The following is a 14,848-nucleotide window of genomic DNA, read 5'->3' on the forward strand; positions in this document are numbered from 1 at the left end:
ATTGGACAGAGTAATTAACACAGTGCTGGGTCCAAAAGGGATGTAGCCGTTGCTGGGTTACATCTACCCAGCGCATGGTTGAGGATTTGACCTAGCACGTTGGGTCAATATTTGATACAGCAAGGGGTAAAAATGAGTTAAATCTAACAAGAAATATGTTGCCAGGTTGTCATTTTAGTGGTGGTTAAAAATTACACAAATTTTACCAACATTTTCTTCAAAAAGAAGCAATTTTTACACTGGATAAGTTTCCTTGACACAATCCACTCATTTTCCTTGGGTGGGTCGTCCACCCTGAGCAGAATTTCTACTCAATCCCTGTGTCTAAGATGAGCAACGTAACCCACTGAGCCATCCAGCTACCACCAACATTGCCTAAGATTGTTAAATTGACTTCACCTTCAGAACACAAACCAGCCTTTCCAAATCAAAACTTCAACCCAATCTGCTGGGTCAAAATAATTAACCCAACCTTGGGTAAAATTAGCCCAATCCGCAAAGAATTCACGGATAGCCATGGAGTAGGTTCGGAAAACAACATTTTTGTGTGTGTCTTTTTATTTTGTTGTGTACATGACGGGCGGCACACTGGACGAGTGGTTAGAGCATCTGCCTCACACAGAGATTGAAAGAGAGCAAGGTCGAGAGATAGATAGCAAGTGTAATCTGCGTGTGACTGAGAGCTGAGAAAGCCAAGGAGATGCAGTGCTTTGCCCCGCTTTAGCTACAGTGAAAGTGCAGGCCCACAGAAAAAGCTACAGAATGTGATCCTCACAGAACGCCTTTGTCTGAGTGTGTTTGTAAATGGCCATAAGAGTGAGGATAAGAATGAGATGCAATGTTGCATAGGTTTTCACAAAGACAGCAAGAACTGTGTGTGTGTGTGTGTGTCTATCACCATGAAGGTTAAATATGCATGGAACCGGGAGGTGAGGTAAACAAGTTGAAGTGTTTTGCTCCCTTTGATGTGCGGGGCCTGCAAAATAAGTACAAATCAGTGGCTTTTTATGCGCACACGTGTGTGTGTGTGTGTCTGTAGGGGGTGTCAACATTCCACAAAACGCACCAGTGTTTGCAAACGTGAGTATCCTTGTCAATATGTACTGGGTTTTTTTGGGCCGGGGTGTCAAACTTATTTTTGTCGCGGGCCACTTTGGAGTTGTCTTCCCTCAGACAGTTAAGACAGTGAATTATTACTTTTACACAAAAAAATGATGACTCACTAGTTTTGAAGTCAGTCAAGTATTTGTTCCATAATTGCTTAAGTGAGTGTAAACAGGGTAACAGAATTATTGCAAAATGTCACTGTTAGTTATTACGTATGACAACTTGAGAGTTCAGAACAGATTTAAGCAAGGATCATGGAAGTTGACACAGATGATATGCTTTCGTGGGCCACATGAAATGATGTGGCGGGCCGGATCTGGCCCCCAGGCCTTGACTTTGACGCAGGTGTTTTAGGAGCACCAAACAAGACCCTGCTCAGTAGCGCCCCCTGGTAAGTTTGAAAAAAAGTGTACCAGTTTCACCGATCGAAACGAATTTAAGCGGGTGTGTCTATCGTAACAGGACACAAGAAAAAGTCCCATGCCTGAAAAGGGCTCGGTAGTCATCTACATGTACGATGGTTTGAATCAGCTATTATGAACGAATTCTAATCGTCATCCATCCATTTTCTCAACCACTTCTCCTGTATTTTGACAAACTCTGACGAAGGAAATCACCTGAATGAGCTCCAATCGGAAACAGGGATCGTAGAAAGCTTATTGGCCATCTAACGCAGATGGAGCTTTGCATCATGCAAAAAATACATCCCTGTAAAAGTTTGAAAAAAAATGCCCCTGAAATCAGTTATCTTGACAGACATGGAATTTGGTGCATATGTCTACAATAACTCAACTCAACTGTATTTATAGAACACTTTAAAACAACCATCGCTGTATACAAAGTGCTGTACATGGAGCAAATATATACTGGACACAAATTTTTTTAAAATAAATTAATAACGAAGACAGCAGAAAGCACAAAACAGTAAAACTAAGATCAAGTCTGAGTCATGCCGAGTCAAATGCCAAAGAATATAAATAACAGGACGAACTAGAAAATCTCGAGGACCCATTCTCAGAACTGAACAGGAACGCCGAGATTTTGGAACAAACAAGCCATCTTCATCAAATTCCAGGGCTGGTAGTTTGACAAACAAACATAACATTCAAACCAAATGAGGCCCAATTGGAAGAAGGTATCGTAAAACAGATGGACGTTTAATTTCCAAGCATGTTTGCCGATGGCAACTACGGAGGGCAGATCTTGACGTCTCCTGAACACCGGTTTTTCCCGATCAACACGGAATTGGGTGGATTGGTGGTGCTTTGCAGTGGAAGTGTCGGGACCAGACAACAGGTTTCAAAACATGGACTTCACAATGACATAAAGGCGTGTTTGTATGTACGAAATCCAAACATGGCACCTGAATAAGCATGCGAGAAGGAGGATGCGATGTTTTTCAATCATTTGACGAGAGAAAATGGATGAGGATTAAAAGGCGCCAAGAAAACACGTGCCTGTCATGTCTTAGCCTCTGCTGCTCAGCCACGCTACGACTAATGCGTGTCAGCATTTTACTGAAATGAGATGAAGGTTTTGGGGTCTTTTTTTGTGGTTTCAATTTGAGAACTCACCCGACTATCGCTCCGCTCCGGGTGCCTCGGCACGAGGCTTTACTTGAAAGCAGCCGGCGTCTGAGGGAAGAAAGAGGAAGTCACAGTTTAGCGTACGTAGCGCTAATACCATCGGCATGAACACTTTTAATAGAGCCACCAATCGTGTAGTTTACAGCAACGTGATGGGCCGCGACTATGGCTTTATATTTTTTATTTTGAACGTATAAAATAAAGTAAGGAACAGTCATTATTTTACGTGACGTCCGCTTTTGTAGATGATTCCCAGCTTTATGGTGACGTGGAAAACAGAGACAACATAGTCATTTATAGCGACCTTCTTTAAACGTGAATATGTTTTTTCTTCGTGTAGTAATATGCACTTGAATTATGGACTGACTGGTCGGGTCAACTGGAGGCACTGATTTGATTTGTCCCTTTTTCCGTTTCGACGGTCACAGTGACGTGCTCTCATGATCCTGTCTTGTTTGTGCTTCAGCCTCTGGCAGGACTGGAGGGGGTTCCCTCCAGAGCCGAACCTGTCATGAGTTTCCTTGTTTCCATCTGCCTTTAAAAAACTGCCACGTCGTCTACTGGCAGCCGGTTTATTCAGCCTTGCTCGTAATATAGTATTATACTCGGCTTGTTTTATATGCTGGATTTCCTTGTCTTTTTGTGACAAGCGATTTACGCTTATATTGGTCCTTGCATTTTGCAAGAGCTTTTGGTTTGTCTCATTTTTCCCTAGTTCTTTGTTAGCAGCGTCTTTTGTTGTATTTTGTGGTTTTATAAATAAACATTTTCTCAACTCTTATCTGCGTCTACGTTTGTGGAATCCGTGTCCTGACACATGCATGCCACACACGGCAGGCTATCACGGGTCATTAGGTCTAATTGGCATTATCTAGTCTCTGACAATGGAGGGGGAAAAAAAAAACACTACCGCATTTTCCGCACCAAAAGGTGCACCTTTTCCATTTTCTTAAAAGCTCACAGTACGCCTTAAAATCCGATGCCCCTTGTGTATGGTTATTAACGTAATATGTCGACCCCAAAATGGCTCCTTGCTAGAGACATGCTGACATCGCAGAGTTCAAAGTTAAGGCGATCAAGTTATGCAGTTGAATACGGAAATAGAGCAGCGGCAAGAGAGTTCAATGTTAATGAGTAAATGTTATGACTTGCTGTTGGTTGAGTGAACTGTGTCGCTGCTTGATTAAATAAGTTTGACTGACATTTGATCGTTCTGTAGCAACGCCGTTTGTTCAAAGCTTCTTTGATCTGTGACATGGGTTGCGTCGGCGCTGATTGGTTGAACCACGTGCGTACATGCTCGCGCTCACGCGCGCACAGCAGGGAGCAGGATTATAGATTGCTGAGTGGCGGCATTTCCTTGATTGTAGCTCCATCTAGTGGATGCATTGTCGATTGCGTCTTTTAGCGCGGTGCATCCAATATATGAAAAAAATTACAAAATAGGCTATTCATATCAAGGTGCGCCTCAAAATCCAGTGCACCTTTTAGTGCTGGAAATACGATATATACAGTATAGCAGGTTTCACAGGTAACCAGGCTTCCATGCAGACTTTCTTGTCATTCCAATTAAAGATCACACGTTACGTGATGTATTCCGATGTGGCACTACATTTCATCAGAACAGCTGTTTTACAGACATGACACCTGCGTCAAATTCAAAGGGACTCCAGAGGATCCACTTCTACAAGCCAGGAATCAAGTCCTCTGTGTTCACTCTCACAACTCTACAAATACAGTTGTGTTGAGTTGAGTTGAGTACTTTCAAACAGCCATGGCTGCATACAACGTGCTGTACATGGAGCAACTATCATATATACAACAATAAAGCAATAAATCAGAAACAAGGACGGTAGAAAACACCAAACAGTAAAACTAAGATCAAGTCTGAGTCATGCTGAGTCAAATGCCAAAGAATACAAGTGAGTTTTGAGACAAACTACATTCTAACTGCGTCTAGAAAAATCGCAACCCAAAAAACCCCAAAAAACTACAACCTTGCACACAGGTGTGCTGGACAAAAAAAAATTACCTCTTCCTTGATCAAACATGCAAGTTTTTGGTATATGTTCGAAAGCTAAGGTGCCCAGAGCAAACCACATAGTGGGCCTTACAGGAGATTCGAACCCAGAATCTCTTGACATTGAAACAAGCACACTAATGAAAGAGCGACATCACTGTGCTTGCATTGTTCACCTCTCGCCTTCCTTCAATGAGGAAGTGACGCTTCCTCGGGTAGGCAACGAAGTGACGCTTCCTCGTGTAACGTTCCATTGTGAGCAGACGTGTTCAATAAAGATTTTTTGAAAAAAGAGCGTGGTTTCGGTTTTCGAACAAATCGGTTTTTGAGCAGCCTTCTGGAACGGATTATGGTCGAAAACCGAGGTATGACTGTATTTGAATGTTTTGCGTACATTATTTGGTTTATTTGAGATTTGTACGTTGCAGAATTTAGTTTTTGTCCATATACAGAACCTGGTGTGAGGTGAATAGTGCTTCACAAAATTTTGGTGGACCCTGAAAGTCTTTCTCCATTGTGAGACAAATAAAGGTTTTCTTATCTTATCTTACCTTAAACCCCTAATGTCTCAGATAAGATGAAGGATTAAGACAAAGGGGTTCTCTTTGTGTATATTTAGGCCAGTTTGCTGATGCATAAATACAAAAAAAAAAGTTATTTGAGGTCAATTCAATGTGTGGAAATGCGAGGGGGGAGGGGCACGAGACAAAACGCTATCTGTTATTCTCTGGGGGGACTAACTCAACTCTGTGGCCTACTTTGCAACAGTTTTTGGCGCAAAGAAAAATCAGCAAAGTTGATAGAAGTGGCTCACTTCAGTGATTTGTGCTCATCTACCGGCTGGAGAGCGCATATATTTACTCACGTCACCTTTATCTGAATGAGATATTTTGGAGTTATTGTACAGCTGCGTCACAAACGCGTATTAAAGCACGCCATGCATCTTATTTCAGCTTCTCCTCCACTCTCTGTGCAGACAAATGTATCCCATTTATAGTCCAAGTATTTTTTTTCCCATGATGCTCCCTTAAAAGATACACACTGATGTATCATAGTTAAATTGATGCAGACGACAGGAAGAATGCGTATTTTCCTCCTCGCGGAATAAGAAAAGCTGTCATTTTTGTTCTATTGAGTCCAATTACAAACGTAGCAGCCTTGAGAAATGGCTCCACGGCTCCTTTAAATTCACTGTTTTTGTCCAATAAAGAAAGTCAAACTGGGGCTGTAAAGAAGTTTCTCTCTCTCTCTCTCTCCAAGATGAAGTTTAACACCTCCATTCAGCATGCCTCGACATAAGCAACCAATCGCCACCTCCTTCTTCTCCCTCCGACTATAGGTGTGAGCTGAGGATGACAATTTCACGCGTCGATCCTATGTTCTTTGAGGGAAGCCATGCGAAAGGGAATCGATTAATACACGTACACATCCACACAGGGAGACTGTGAAGATCACCAGAGCTACTTGGCTGTAATCTTCCAGAGTGTGACTGCATGCTAACTGCTCCCGCGTCTGCTCGTCAAACGCCCACGCGCGCACATCAAACACGGGTCGTCGTGCACACGCGACGACCCGTGATTCCGCAAGGGCCTCGGTGGAATGGTGACTCTTCCAGTTAATCATCATGCCTTTCTCCCTTGCTTAAGAAAGTACTCATTTGAAGCTCCTTGATCTGCGTGTGCAGTCACAGACGCCACTTTAATACAAAAAAGTGCTAATACATTACCCTGAAACTACATTCGTGTAATATAAATAATATTACTAATTATAAAACAAACCCCGCAATGTATCAATAAGCAATAAAATGTAATGATTGTCACAATGCTCTATTAAGTCATTCAATCCCAGCCATTTTCACTGGAGCAACCCCCTCAATCCCAGCGTTTTACTGGATTTTGACTGATCTTGCAAGGCCAACAGAATATTTGGTCCTAATGCTATACAAACATGGAGCCTACCAAAATAAACTTTGGACGCTCTTCTTTCTTCTTCTTTTTCCATTCTTCAGCAATCGGCATTACAAAATGGCTAAATTCCATCAAAATGGCTAAGTTTCATGAAAATGGCGATTCCTGGGCAAAAAACGGAGAAAAAGAGGTTTTTGTAAAAGCATGCATTTCAAGCACGTGAGGCACCACTGCCACCGACTGGTCGCTTTTTTACATGATTTACAATGCAAACGGCTTATTCTCATTCACAGATTGCATCAGACCCTCCTCCTCTCTATGACGCAAAAAAAAAAAGAGACGTACAAGTACGTCCTTGGTAGGTGGGGCCTAATTTTAAAAAGACGTACAAGTACGTCTTGTGGAATGAAAGAGTTAATAGCAAAAAAAAAATAAATAAAATCATGCACTATGATGAACATGACACAAACAATCAGATTCTGTAGTAGTGGATTCGTTTCAGATGCAGGTTCAGGTCCGGGTAGACTTAGGTCAGCTATCAAGATTATATTGTCCCAGCCATGGCCTGTCCACCCAACAGAAGAGTGATGACATGATTGATGACTCATGAGAACCTCCCCAACCGCGGCTGTCAGGGTAGCTGTTTGCTTTGTGTGCATTGTTGCGCTTCTCATCCGCAGCCTCCATCAAGGACAAACAGCATATTTGTCCAGCGCTTCACAGCAGTGGGCCGGCACTTGGAGGGCCCTGAGCTTTTTCCATGAGGTCTCTCGGCGCGGTGACGAAAGGCAGCGTTCTGCGTGTGAGCATTAAACAGACCGTCTGTATTTATCATTCAACGCGAGGTCTGGGAGGCCTAAAAACATTGCCACTCCTGAGTGAAAAAACACCCTTGAGAAGTGTCAGGCAAAGTGGGAAACATTCTGCTGCTAGTTAGTTCAGCAAAGTACACCAAAGGATGAATTACTGAACTGGGTACAGCCTTTTGCTGAACTGTTTTTCCCACTATTGATGTAAAAAAAAAAAAACACACACACACAAATGTACCCACGGACTACACAAATGTAGCCTGAGTTTGAGCCGACTGACGTGTCGCAGCTAATCGTCGTGTCTCCGAGAATATTTTGAGGTGTCTTGATGCGTCGTAGCCCGCGTACTGGGACATACCTCAACGATTGGTCATGAAGTGACCAAGGTATCAATTCGCAGGGAACGTAAACAGGACCTTTCCATTGACAGCCCAGAAATAAGCAATTTTGGCTTTCATGTTCAGTTTCCAATTACGATTGGACAAGGCAAACCAAAAGCAACTCTCTTTGGAAGTAGAACTTTAAGTTTACCAACTCAGAGAATAGAGATCGTACCTCTTCAGCGGGGCTTCCAAAAGAAACCGATGTCCTAAGATCCAAACTTAGAAACATACAGGACATCGTTTATGAATGTCATGATTCGGTTTAGGGACCAACAGGTGGCACTGTAGGGCTCGCCCGGCAGCTGCACACCTGTTGGCCATTTGGTAATTAGTCGTATAAAAGGACTCCTGCCCGAACACTCGGTGTCGGGTCATTGTTGCTGTTTGCTACTGTCATGTGTGTTGCTGTTTGCTTCTGTTATGTTTAGTTCATTGTTATGTTTTAGCTTTAGTCATGGGTTTTGTTTGATACTTTGGACTTTGTTTGTTTGGGATTTAGTTTTCTTTGTTTTAAATACAATTCTTCAAATACACCCTGCTCCTCCCTCCTGCCTGCTTTTTGGGGTCCACCACCACCTCGCAACGTGACAGAATGACCCGACCACCTGGACCCCGCAGGTACTAAGGACTGGTCCCTGTTCCACCATGTGCCTGGCGGAGCGCGTCTGCGGCAGTCCTGTTTTCGTCTCGTCAAGCCGCGTCTACGGTGGACCGAGCCCCGTCCGCGTCTACGTTGAGCCGAGGCTCGTCACGTGTCTGTTGGAGCCGAGTCGCATTCACGTCGACGACGAGCCGCGCCACGTCCACGCCCACGTCAGGCCGAGCCCCTGTTCACGTCCGGCTGTTCCATGTCCCCCGTTACGTCGAGCTCCGTCCACGTCAGGCCACGCCCAGCCAAAGGATTGCCGTCGCTTTTGTTCCTGTTCCCTGGCGAGGTGAAGGTCACAGTCGCTTATAGTTCCTGTATTTCGGCGAGGCGAAGGTCGCCGTCGCGTGTGTTCCTGTTTTGCGGCGAGGCAAGGATTGCCGTCGCTTTTAGTTCCTGTTCCCCGGCGAGGCAAGCTTTTGGACAACATTGGGACGTCTGGGATCCGTCCCTTGAGGGAGGGGTACTGTCATGATTCGGTTTAGGGACCAACAGGTGGCACTGTAGGGCTCGCCCGGCAGCTGCACACCTGTTGGCCATTTGGTAATTAGTCGTATAAAAGGACTCCTGCCCGAACACTCGGTGTCGGGTCATTGTTGCTTTTTGCTACTGTCATGTGTGTTGCTGTTTGCTTCTGTTATGTTTAGTTCATTATGTTTTAGCTTTAGTCATGGGTTTTGTTTGATACTTTGGACTTTGTTTGTTTGGGATTTAGTTTTCTTTGTTTTAAATACAATTCTTCAAATACACCCTGCTCCTCCCTCCTGCCTGCTTTTTGGGATCCACCACCACCTCGTAACGTGACAATGAATCAAATTACCTTTCGCAAAAAATAGCATGCATACTTGGCAAAACAGATTTACGAGCAACCCAACTGTGCTGTTTGGGTCCTAACTCTTCAATTTGGCAAAGGAACAATGAGGCACTATTGTTCTTCGAGTATATTAAAGCACGACTGTTTGCGGCCACTACCCCCAATGCTATTATAAAGCCCTCAGTAAAAAAAACAAATAAAGCAACACATATTTGATCGCAGGCCGCTGGGATGGAACACGACTGGTACCAAGAGGCTATGAAGAACTAAGTGTGCCTCGTGCTTTCCTGCTTGCTTTAATCACTCTGCAGGCGAAGACAGTGGACGGAATACAGAACAAAGCGGCGGCACAGTCTTGGACAAATACTACATCTGCTCATGTCAAGCTGCCGCTTAGCTGCCAGTTTGACGGTTGCATACATGCTGAGGCCCTTTTGTAAGCTAGCAAAAAATGAAGAGCAGAGCTGTGTAGCAAACCACGCTGAGGGTTGTTTTAACAGACAGCATACGCTTCTCTTAGTCCGCCCACGCACTTGGCATTGCGGCCATCACGGGTACCTTCTGGGCAGGCAAAGCAACCCCAACAGATGAGAGCGCTCCAGACAAAGGCAGCAACTCGAGGTGAAGTAGAAGCCGGTAACGTGGGCCGCACTGTGCAGAGATGATGGCCCGAGCGGAGGAATAAAAAAAGAACGAGGAGAAATGTGCTTTGGAGTGTGTGTGTATATAAATATATATATTTTCCGGACTATAAGTCGCAGTGTTTTTTCATAGTTTGGCCGGGGGTGCGACTTATACTCTGGAGCGACTTCTGTGTGAAATTATTAACACATGATTGTAATTTCACATGTTATTTTCACATAAAACCACAAGAGGGCGCTCTCGGCCTGTGTTGATAAATCGACGATGAGTCTGATGTAAGTGACATAGAAGAGGAAGCGGCGCATTGTCTACCTCCCGAGTTGGGGGAGTTGTTTAAAAGTGACACCGAGGATGATTTCATTGGAGTGAAACTGATAGTTTGGTAAACTTGCGAGCATGTTCTTTGTGCTAGAGTTATCTGAATAACTCTTAATATGTTACATCGTTACTGACATTACCAGGCATGTCAGTTATGTAACTTTAGTATACCGTACACTAATTCAGCCTGCTGTTCTCTATTTTAGTTTTATTGTAAATTGCCTTTCAAGATGACATGTATGTTTTTGGTGTTGGATTTTATCAAATACATTTCCCCCAAAAATGTGATTTATAGTCCAGTGCGACTTATATGTTTTTTCCTTCTGAATTATGCATTTTTGGCTGGTACGACTTATAATCGGGAGCGACGTACAATCCGAAAAATATGGTATATATATATATATATCAACTTTGTAATATGGCATTTACTGTGTCTATGATGTCAGGACTCCTTTGTTGAGGGCAGAGAGGGCACAAGGCGGCACAGACAGTGACCGTGGTGAGCAATAATACAAGTTGCCCGAGAGAATCACATCAAATAATCTCCGCTCTAATAAACACTGTGGTGCAGCCATTTTCAAGTAAGGCTTTGCCAAAACCCCGTCCAACAAATACAAGTCAGTGAACCAGGAGAAAGCCGTAAATAAATAAACCACTTAGTCATATGCGGATGACCAAATCTGGGCACCGAAGGTAATGAAGTTGAGCGAGCCGACGTGCGATGACATGTGACATATGTGAGAGACCATTTCCTCCATTCATGATGAGTCAGACTGTTTTTGTCTTCTCCGCCTCATATGATATCTTACCTCCCGACAGAATGAGCTAAAGATTCTAATGATGTCCATGCTGCTATTTATACACTGAGCACATTTGCCAGCACCAGATAAATAACCACATTGATGGCACACAGAGCACAGACCACCCCGAAGCGGTGGCTTCTGGTGAAGGGAGTGGCTCGTGGACTACGTACGAGATGTTAAAAAGTAAAAAAAAAATACTAATTATTTTTAAATCCTGTAGATGATAAAAATTGGCATTCCAAAATGGTGGACAGCTGCCAAACAGTGCGGACCTCTGCCAAGGCCAATCACCAATGTCTTATCGGATGAAGTAGTAGCCGCTCCTCAAAATGCCCCAACATTTATTCGTCTATTTTCTGGCCCGTGTCCCATCACTCCACAAAGATGAATTAAGAAAAGCCTTGGCGCAGGTAATCAATGCGCAAGAACAGTGAGTTGGCTTTAATGTACAAAGTAGCATCCCTAATCATTCTCCAAGCAGCAGGAGACATTTGTTTACCGACAAATGCACTCATATGCTCCATTAAAGGCTACCTTAATGGAATTATCGATTGGACCGGACAATATTGATAAAGACCTCGGCGAGCCTTGAGCCTCTATCTCTAAATGTATTTCTCTTCACTTTTATTTATTTATTTATGCTCTCACAGGCGTTTTATGACGCAACGAAATATTTCGGTGGTGGCAGTAAGGATCACAAATGCTCAGATGACCTTTTGGGAATCAATATGGGTCATTGCCTTGACTCACGATATGAGCTGAGCGCATCACTGAGACAATACTTTTAAAAAGATTTACAAGTCAGCAGTTTGACAAATATCAAGCACAGTGGGATCGTCAACTAATTGATGAATAATAAGGCAGCGGAGATTACTCACTTAATAGTCGTGCACCAGGAGAGCAAACGAATAATCCAAAGAAAATTCAACGCCGCAAAGAGAATTTTTTTTTCAGTACAGTACAGTGTTGTTGGCCTGTAGACTGCAGAACCATAGACACATACCCCAATTTAGAGGGGTTTGATTCATCGGAATCAAACAAGATGGTTAAGATAAGATAAGATAAGAAAACCTTTATTAGTCTCGCAATGGAGAAATTATCTTTCCTTTTATTCTGACTAGGATTCAGCTGTTGGTTTGGCAAAAAATGTTTTGCAAAGTCAAAGCAGACGTTTGCAAGCGTCTTATATTGATTCAATGCAAAGATGATCAGTTTGCCTTCAAGTCAAGTATCAAGTATCAAGTACAACTTTATTGTCAAATGTGCTGTACTTGTTACATACAGCACAGATGAAATTTCCTCCCTCTTAAACAGACAACAGACAACAAGAGGAGCCGCTGCGGGTGCCCGCGCCGCCATCACGCACGTTCACGAAGGACTACAGAAATCTGAAAATAGTCAAAATGTCAAGAGGTTGGAATTTGGAAGATTCTTACAATTTGTTCAACAAGTTCTCTAAACGATTAATTATAATTAATAATAATTGTCATTTAATTAGACAATCTATTAGTTGTCGATTAATCGATTAACTGTTCCACCTTTAACATTTGACGTTTCTTGGCCAGACCACTTTCCATTCAGACCTGGAAAGAAATGCGTCCTAACACACACGATACCACAGGTTGATCGCTCATGATCATTTTTAGAGACAGCCGATAATGAGGCCTTTTGCTGACTTGGATTATAAAGGAGGAAAAATGCAATTGATGGCATGTGTGTACCTTGCTTATCGTCGTTGATTTCTTCAACACATCCCTTATGGTCACCTTGTGAGACATTGTCTGGAGTGGATATTGCATTTTATGATCCCTATGCTAGCATAAAAAAAAGAAAAAAGAAAGAAAGAAGGTACAAGTCACTTTGCCTCTCACTGGCAGCGTGATGACGATGATGGAAGGGCTTCATTAACACTGTCCGCGATGATTTAAAGTTAATTTGACATTTCACGCAGAAACAAGCGGCGCCTCCCCTCAAATTAATGGCGACACAGGCCTGTGCGTTACGACGACAATAATCGTACTCAAGTGCAGCACCTTGGTTAATTTGTGATGTGAATATTGATGTTTTAAAACAGGGGTGTATCCAAACTTTGTTCCACATGGTGATTTAAATATGCACGGGTCCACTCTGATGACATCCATCTAACTTCTGCGGCATTTGTGCCCGTGTTAGGGTGAGCTGTATACACGCACACATGCACGCATCAGGGGTCGCCACAGTGACTCACTCGCATGATTTGTTTGCCACCGTTTTCACACCAGATGCGCTTTCTAATGCAGCCCGCTTTTCTATTTTTGAAATATAACATTTTTAAGTGCCGATCCAAGAGAGAAGACCGACTCCGGAGCTTTATGCCCAGAGAGCTTCAATTCATTACGCGAATAAAAGTCCTGACTTGATTTAAACATGGGCTGGGTTTTTTTTGGGTTTTTTTGCTCACTTTAAGGTCAGATTTAGAAAAGGGCAATTTGGCTGAACTTTTCTTCAATGTTCCATCCTTAACTCATTCAATCTCAGCCATTTTCACTGGACCAACCTCCTCAATCCCAGCATTTTACTGGATTTTGACTGATCTTGCAAGGCCCACAGAATATTTAATAATTAACTAAAGCTATATAAGCATGGAGCCTACCAAAATAAAGTTTGGACTCTATTCTTTCAGCAGAAAAAAAATTGTTGTTTCTATCTTTTTCCATTCTTCAGCAATCGGCATTACAAAATGGCTAAATTTCATGAAAATGGTGATTCCTGGGCAAAAAATGGAGAAAAAGAGCTTTTCGTAAAAGCATGCATTTCAAGCACGTGAGGCACCACTGCCACCTACTGGTCACTTTTTTACATGATTTACAATGCAAAAGGCTTATTCTCATTCACAGATTGCATCAGACTTTCCTCCTCTCTATGATGCAAAAAAAGACTTAGACGTACAAGTACGTCCTTGGTAGGCGGGACCTAAATTTTAAAAGACGTACAAGTACGTCTTGTGGAATGAAAGACTTAAAAAGATTTAAATCTGTGAAGAGGTCTTCAACTATGGAGGCCTCTTTTTTCCCTGCCAATACAACATACTCAACATTTCACAACGGCCCAACAGTTGTAGTCGTAGTGTTCTCCAGCTGCGATGGCACTGAAATGACTTGCGGTCTTGGCTTAGTCACGCTGACAGAGCAGCACTTTGAGGCCTGAAACCAATCTGATATTCTGTTCGGGTCCCATCTGAGCCCTGGTTGTCTTTGTTGAGCCCTCGAGATGAGACATTATTTACTTGCATATTCCACATGCCCCTTAAACACCGTGGTGTTAAGTTGCAAGCAATAAAATCCAACCTTGATCTTTTGTGTGGCCAGATGGCATTTTACGAACAGTTTAAACATGTTTTGTCATCGTTGTGACAGTAGAGGCTTACAAACGCTAACAACAGCTAATAATAACCACCTGTCCGTCACCATCCATTCAGATCCACACTGACGCTCCACTTGGATGCGAGAAGATCTCAGTCAGCCGCGTGTTGAATGCACAATTAGACTCCTTCCCACATAATCCCGTGGTCATCCTTTATGGAGTGTTGTCAGTCCCGAGAAAAATGAATTAGCTACGCAGAATTTATTCCCCCCCCCCCCCCCCGATCCACATCACAGTTCTTTCCTGACATCACTGAAGATACACGACGAACATGGATCAGGATCCATGTGGCTGGGGTGAAAAGATAAGACACCGTAGATAAAAGGACTTGTCTGGGTTTATGTTGAAGTAACTTCAATCTCGACATTCTATGAAAAAATAAACAAATAAAATATACCGACAGTAAACCTT

At 43.1% G+C, this 14,848-nt stretch overlaps 1 protein-coding gene across 1 annotated transcript in view; it reads right to left on the reverse strand.

Annotated features, from left to right (window-relative positions):
- lrfn1 (leucine rich repeat and fibronectin type III domain containing 1) overlaps positions 1-14,848 on the reverse strand; it is a 148,525-nt gene that overhangs the window by 61,755 nt on the left and 71,922 nt on the right. Inside the window, exon 2 of the mRNA XM_086126364.1 lies at positions 2,682-2,741. The gene's annotated coding sequence lies outside the window, so the exon portion shown is untranslated. The remainder of the gene's footprint in view (positions 1-2,681; positions 2,742-14,848) is intronic.

This window comes from Hippocampus guttulatus, chromosome 12 (genome assembly GCF_054856545.1).
Source record: "Hippocampus guttulatus isolate MCC_2025c chromosome 12, RoL_Hgut_1.0, whole genome shotgun sequence".
In the NCBI taxonomy this organism is placed as follows: domain Eukaryota; kingdom Metazoa; phylum Chordata; class Actinopteri; order Syngnathiformes; family Syngnathidae; genus Hippocampus; species Hippocampus guttulatus.